Source organism: Microtus ochrogaster, chromosome 7, assembly GCF_000317375.1.
Source record: "Microtus ochrogaster isolate Prairie Vole_2 chromosome 7, MicOch1.0, whole genome shotgun sequence".
In the NCBI taxonomy this organism is placed as follows: domain Eukaryota; kingdom Metazoa; phylum Chordata; class Mammalia; order Rodentia; family Cricetidae; genus Microtus; species Microtus ochrogaster.
In genome coordinates, this window is record NC_022014.1 from 27,916,602 (window position 1) to 27,924,526 (window position 7,925).

At 40.1% G+C, this 7,925-nt stretch overlaps 1 protein-coding gene across 2 annotated transcripts in view; it reads right to left on the reverse strand.

Annotated features, from left to right (window-relative positions):
• Positions 1-7,925, reverse strand: part of Rabep1 (rabaptin, RAB GTPase binding effector protein 1) — a 94,739-nt gene that overhangs the window by 86,378 nt on the left and 436 nt on the right. The gene's annotated exons all lie outside the window — the stretch shown is intronic.

Consider the following 7,925-nt stretch of genomic DNA (forward strand, 5'->3'; position numbering starts at 1 on the left):
AGAATGGTAAGTAGATTCTAGTCATGTAATAAAAGCCGTAAACCAAATACCAAATACTTAGAAAGAACACATTACCATCAAATTGCTTCAGACTGACATGTAAAAAAATGCTTGGGATTTCCTCTGGGGGATCCTAGCAAATAAAACTAAAGCAGTTATAGTATGGCAAACCTTACTTTAGTTAAAAGAAAAATACAATACATAACCAGTAAAAATTAGGAGGTGGCAAGTTTTCTTCTCCAGAAAGAACAGAAAGTAGACTATCAATCAAAAATGCCACTATACATACACACACACACACACACACACACACACACACACACACATATGAGGTAACCCAGACCCAGAAAGATAAAGATAAATATCATATGTATTCACACATAAAGTGGCTTTTAGACATAAAGCAAAGAAAAACCAGCCTACAATTCACAATCCCAGAGAACTAGACAATAAAGAGGACTCTAAGAGAGACATACATGGATCTAATCTACATTGGAAGTAGAAAATGGTCTCCTGAGTAAACTGGGCGCATGGGGACCATGGGAGAGGGCAGAAGGGGAGGGGAAAGAAAGAGGGAGGAGAGCAGAGAAAAATATATAGCTCAATAAAAACAATTTTAAAAAATTACCACTATCTGTTTTCTTGCTGGGCATCCTCAAAGTTCAAAGCTATTCCCTCACTAAATCAACAACGTATAGAAGGCAGGCTATCTATCATTCATCTTTATATTCCCCAAACACACCATTATCTGATACAATTGTACTACACAAAAATAAACAATAAAAGTTTACAGATATTCTTATAAAGATTAAACTCAATTTAATGACTATACATGAAGAGTCTATCAGGCTAGAAAAACGGCTCAAGAGTGTTCACTGCTCTTGCACAGGAACTGAGTTGGATTCCTTCCCTGTCTATTTGGCCTCAGCCCTGGAAGCAGAAACTGCTCGTGTCTAGCAAGCTGTAGTTCTATATTCTTTAAGGTCTCCTTTTGTCCTAGTAGGTGGCCTATTAACTCTTTACATTAAGCTTTCCCTTTAAATTTTAAAATGAAATCCAGGTGGATTAAAGAAAAACATGTACCTGGCAATGGTGGCGCACGCCTTTAATCCCAGAGTTTGAGAGGCACAGGCAGGCGGATTTCAGTTCTGAATTCAAGGTCAGTCTAGTCTACAGACTGAGTTCCAGGCCAGACGTACCTACACAGAGAAACCCTCTCTTAGGGGAAAAGAAATGAGAGAGAGAAAGACTATAAAAGAATTGAGAAATAGGAGGTGGGAAGATCCTTCTAAATCAGAAACCTTAAGATCATAAACTTAAAAAAAAAAAAAAAAGGTCAGAGATGTGCATGATGGCGCAAGCCTTTAATTCCAGCACTTGGGAAGCAGAGACAGGGGAATCTCTGTGAGTTTGAGGCCAGCCTGGTCTACAGAGTGAGTTCCAGGGCAGTCAAATGTACACAGAGAAACCCTTTCACAAAAACAAAAAACAAACAAAATAACAACAAAAAGGTCAATTGCAAAAAAATTGCTTTTTGTACAATTTTTTAAAAAGGTAGGTAAACAACAAACTAGGAAAACAAAATATCCAATACATAGCAAAAACCTAGTACAGTGTATAGAGCACTGCTCTAATTTAACAAGAAAAGAAAGCTCAGAGTGCTCAGTCGGTATTTTGCCACACAAGCAGAAGACCCTGAGTTCAATTCCCCATCATCCACACAAAAAGCAAGCCAGAGATACACATCTATAACCCCAGCTCTCGGGGAAACAAAGACAGCAGGATCTCTGGGGCTTGCTGACCAGCAAATCTCACCAATTTCAGTTGTAACCAGTTGCTCAGTTCTAACCAGCAAGTGCCAAGTTCAGTAAGGGACCCTGCCTCATACAATGAGAAAGACTTAAAAAGACATCGAATGTCAGTGTCTCACATCCATGCACATGTGTGCATGCACCTGCAAATACACAAAAACATATACACCACACACGCAGGAAAAAAATAATTAGCAAGTATAATTCATATTTATATATAATTCATAATTATATAATAGTCAATTCACAACAAGAACTTAGTCAATGGGGGCCAGCCAGCCAGTTCAGTAAATGAAGCAGCTAGCCACAAAAGCCTAGGGAGCTAGCTGAATCTGATCCCTAGAACCCATGAAGAAATAGAAGAGAAAACCACCTCTAACAAACTGTCTTTGACACCTCAGAAGCACTGTGCTATGAGCACACATACCCCAAACCATTAAATAAATAAAAAAAATAATAAGTAAAGTAACACAAGCATGCCCTACCTGAAAACAATATAATCGCTAAGACTCAGGGATGGAATACTTACTGGTATATACAAAGAACCTGGGCTCATTCCACGGCTCCCTGAAAATGAAGAGAATCAATCTACGTTTTAAAGCCACCATTTGTCATCTACCAGCTTCAAACCCTTTAAAGGTATCTCTTTCATCTCTAAAGATAAGACCACTAACACCTCATACCTTCTCTCTGCTTGCTCCAAGAGAGGGACTCCTGCTCCATCAGAGAGGAATACCAGGACCACCTCCTCTAAATGGCCAAATGCCTCAAATGTATAGCGCTGTGTGCCCCTCACAGGTCCTCAGGCAGAATTTTGGGATTCCTTGACTCCTCTATCAGTTGTCCAATATCCAATGCCATCAGCAAACCCCTCAGGCTATTATTTTAAAATAAAGTTTCCATCAATTATCTTGGTCCAGACTCCACCTTTTCCTGGATTCAGGGCTCCCTTAAATCCTAGTGCCAATCCAACAACAACGTGGGTTTTTGTTTGTCTGTGGTTTTTGTTTATTCGTTTGTGGGTTGTTGCTTTCAGTTTTTTGAGGCAGGTTCTCCCTCTGTAGCCCAGGCTGGCCTCCAATATTGTGGCAATTCTTCTGCTTCAGTCTTCTATGCTGGGATTACAGGCTTGAGCTATCAAGCCCAGCACCTTTTTTGTTGTGTCCAACCGTATCACTCTTCCGCTTAAAACCTTTTCAATGTTTTCCCCTAGAGAAATGGATTGATTCACTTGTTCATTTTTACAGAGTGAAACCGATCTTTAAAATGTTTTTGCGGCCCTACAAAATCGCCATCCCCTATCTCTGTGATTGGCTCATCCTCACTCTGCTAACACCACTCCAGCCACAGCTGCCTCTTCAGTATGCTAGATATGTCCTCAGCGAAGCTTTGCCTCATGGCTAATTCCACTTCCACTTCGTCCTTCAGGTCTCTGCATAAATTTTATCTGTAGTGGAATATCTGTGTCAGAAATCACTATTCCGACAATTCATTTAAAACCAACCCCAGGGCTAGTGAGAAGGCTTAGCAGTTAAGATCATTTGTAACTCTTGCAGAGGACCCAAGATTAGTTCCTACCCTCCACACCAGGTAGTTCAAACTGTAACTCTTACTCTTGGGAATCTAACACCCTCTTCTGGCTTCTGGGAACCTAACCTACCCCACAAGCACATAAACACTTAAGTAATCAAATAAATAAATAAAACAAGCCCAATGCTTCCTAGGACGCTGCTCTGCTGTTTTAAAGAGCATTTATTGGCTAAGAATGTATATAACCTATGTATGTTCAGTACCTGTTTCCCTTTATTAAAGCAGGGCTGCTTATTACCTGTCATGCTCACTGATGGATTATAATTACCAGAATTGTGCCTGACAAGTAGTTCACATTAGTAATAGTTGAATAAATGCTTTTACACCGTCTGTGGAATAATCTAATTAATGACTAAATGACTACCTAGGAACAGAGACTGGATCTGGTTTGACTTATCTCTGTATTTCTTAGAGACTAACAGAGGGGTTAGCATAGTCCAGGCACCAAAATATTAATTAAAGAACACCTCAGGTATGGTAGGCATACTTGTAATCCCAGCACTTAGGACATGAGGTGGGACTACTGTTAGCTTCAGGTGAACCAGAGCTACGCAGTGAATCCAAGACTAACTTGCAGTACCTAGCAGGAGACTGTAACAGCCACCCAGAGCTTTTAATGAGGAAATCTACCTTCTCATATACCTTGGCAGGTATATAAATTGATACTTTTTTTTTAGCTTAAACTAGCAGCAGCTTTAAAATTTAAATCCATTAGGACGTTTCCTTTTAACTCAGTAGTCTCACAGATATAAAAGCAAGAGCACCAGTGGTTTAGGCATGCAATTGCAGCTACTAAGTAAGCTAAGGCTGGAGGATCTTAAGTTCAAGGACTGCAGTGTTAGAGTGAGGCCTTGTCTCAAGAGGTAAAAGAAACTAGAACTATAGCTCAGTAATACAGTGCTTGCTTAGCATGTACAAGGTACTGGATTCAAACCCCAGTAGAAAAAAGTACACCATCTTAGCACTGCTTATAAACCAGTACATCCGTGGAAACACACAGCCTGTCATCCAATACTCCAGAGGATACAGCAGAAGTACATCATGAATTGGAGGCCAGTTTGGCTAGATTGGAACCTTGTCCCAATAATAAAAATAAAAATAAGGGTTGGAGAGATAGCTCAACAATTAAGAGAACTGATTATTCTTCCGGAGGACCTGGGTTCAATACCCAGTATTCACATGGTGGCTCACAACCACCTGTTAACTCCAGTTCCAGGGAGCCAATTCCCTCTTCTAGCCTATGTGGGTTTCAGAGACAGACATACATGCAGGCAAAACACAAGCACACATAAAATAACAAAAATCATTAAAATAATAATGAATAAAAACAAGAAAATTCATCATGCATGCCACACACGTGATGGAACAGACTTTTAATAAGAAAAAGGCAGAGCTATAGTACAGGAACAGACAATGGTCCTTCTGCTCTAGTAAACAAACCAGAGGATCCTGGATTCAAATGTTCTGTGTTTGAATCCTGCCCCTCTAACTTACTGTAGCTCCAGGCATGTTTATTTCTCTGTGCTTCAGTTTCTTCATAAAAAACTAGAAGCTATTACAATAGCACCCCCTACAATGGTTATGGCATGTCACATGGCCATGTAACCATTTACACACACACACACACACAGAGTAATGATAATAACATTTAAATGAGATAAGAAAGTTGCAGACCTTTATACCCATCTATTTCAAAGATTAAAGGTAGCATGTCTATATAACGGAATAAAAAGCAAAACAGAAATCTTACCTCTGAGAAATGGAAAAATATACTTTTACTTAAGGTTTTTTTCCTAATATATAAAACATCAATGGAGGACTAAAAAGATGGCTCAGCAGTTAAGACTGTTCTCCCAGAGTACCTGGGTTCATTCCCAGCACCCAGATGATGGCCCACAACCATCGCTAACTCTAGTCTCAGGGGGACCAGACACCCTTTTCTGACTCCAAAGGCCTCAGACGAGCACATGGTGCACAAACATGCATGCAAAACACCCAAACACATAAAATAAATTTAAAAAATAAAATAAAAGCATCAAAGGGGGCAGGCTTTCAATGTTTTGAAGCTAGCATATATTATAAAATGTGTAAATGAAGTTAAACATATCTACATCCTCAAATACTTATCAGTTCTTTATGTGAAACATTCAAAATTCTTTTTTCTAACATATAATTTTTAAATAGAGAGATTATATGAAAAACAAAGGGGTCAGTGACATCACTCAGTAAGTAAATGTGACTTCTGTCAAGCCTGTCAACCTCAAAAACCACATAATGAAAAGAGAGAACCAACTCCCACACGTTGTCCTCTGACCTTGTGGCAAGTATACACACATAAACAAACACACACAAATAAAGGTAATTTTTTAAAATTTAATTTTAATAAAGAAAAATCAGGATAAATGCTTCTAAGATGTAGTTTAGCTTCAACTGAAGTCTGAAAATTTTTATACTTGTCTTTGAATTTTCAAGGGAAAATAATCAGTTGACATTGGTCTATTGAAATGCATCATCCAAAAACCAAAACTTTCAAAAATTACAAAATAAGAAAAAATGTAAATGGCTATATCACATCCTGCCAATTACACAGAAATCTACTCTTAATATACCATATCCTCATGAAAAACAAGCAAAGTATGTTAAAAGAAAAAGAGTCAGCAACTGCTACTGAGATGACAGGAAAGAAAAATAAAGTCCAAGACTAAATAGCTAAGTTTAATGTCAGTTTGACGCAAAGGAATTCTCCAAATCCTTTGTAGAGACTGAAATTCAAATGTGCTTTTAATTGAAGTTATCACCATGAATCCAACTAAAGAGAAAAACAAACTCCCCAAGATGAACTTCTAAGTATACACTGACACAAGGAACTCAAAACATCAAATTCTATGTCCCTTTGAGAACGATAGTTACGGTCACCCGTTTACATTAATTTACAATAAAAAATTACAATGTAAACTTGAAAAATAGGTAATAACCCTGAACTGGGAATAGCAAGATTGAGAATATGAGATTCCTCAACGCTAATGTTTTCCTCGATGCTGGGAAGTGCTTAGTCACTTCTGCACATTTGCAGGGAAGACCATTTTCTATCTTGAAAGAGGCAGGAAATGTGGAGTCTAGACTCATGTCACCTGAGTTGTCCGTGGCAGGCAAAAGAAGGCAGCAGCCAGTTAAGCACACCTACCAGAAGCCAGAGCTTTCTCGGTATTCTGCCTCTGAGTGCAGTAACAAAGAGGGTTGGGAAAGTTTTCTTCCCTGACACCAAATACAAAAGGTGAGAATTAAAAGAATGTCCAAAATGCATCCCTGTTTCCTGACAACCCACCATCTCTTCTCTTCTACTGGAATAAAACACCAAGCGAATTAAAGTCCAGGCTGGACATCACCCTTTAGGCAACTAACAAAACCCCAAGCTAGAGGCTAACAAGTTTAGGAGCACACTTCTCAGAGAGCAGCAAGAGCCTTAAAATCTGATACCACTGATTCCAGTTCTCCCCACGACAAGAACAAACAAAGATTTTCAAAAATCTTCAAGAGACTACTCTTGGGAAAGACCAAATGAAATACTTCCTGTGTCCAAGCACCTATCCCTACTTACACGTAAAGATGCTAAGCACAAAGGCCAATTAGAGAAATACACCTGCAAGAACTTTCACAACTGGATACAGAAAATCTTGTCAAGGACCAAGCACATTCTTTCTTTCCAAACATAACTCCATGTTGAGAAATTAAACATAAAAAATCTGAAACAATGTGGCCAAAACTCCGAAGCACAGCTCAGTCCGCTGAAAGGTCGGGAAGGGTTCTAACAAATCACTATGGCTTATTTCGGGCAAGGCCTTGTTTTCCTTCCAAAAATATATGAGCACTATTAAAAGACAGTTTGTCCTGCACCTGTAAGTCTCCGCTACTGAGGCAGGAGGATAGCTCAGGAGTTTCAGGTCAGCATGGTCAACGAAATGAGACCCCATCGCTTGAAAGGAAGAGACGAAATGGTGAAAAAGACTGATTCCTCGACTTTGGCTTTCTCGAGCACCGTTTTCATTTCTAACACTCTCAAAATAATACTAAGCCATCCATTTACAGATGAATGTTGCCATCTTTATCGCATGGCCCCTGGCTTGCCCATCTTTCTCGATAAAGAGGCATGAAACAAGCACTCCTCGTGCGTCAGAAAGTGAGGTCCTAAGAGACTAAGAAATGTGCCGGGCTTACCATTCAGCTACACCACCCCTCACAGAAGGCTACCAAATCGTTACCGATCCCAGTTACTTTTACAAGTCACAGAACCCGGTGCAAAGAGCGCTGGAGCGTGGCCTGAGGAGGCGGGGGCAGAGGGCTCGCTTTTTTTATTTTGTTTTATTTTTCAACGAATATATCACATGTTCTCGCTTGCCTTCTTCCCCACGGGCGCAACCCACGTGCTAATCCCACGGCACCTTCCTCTCCGCGCTCCCCCGCCGGCTCCCCACGCCCTTCCCCGCGGCCGCCCGCGCCCGCGCCCGCGCCTCCCGCCCCCTCCCC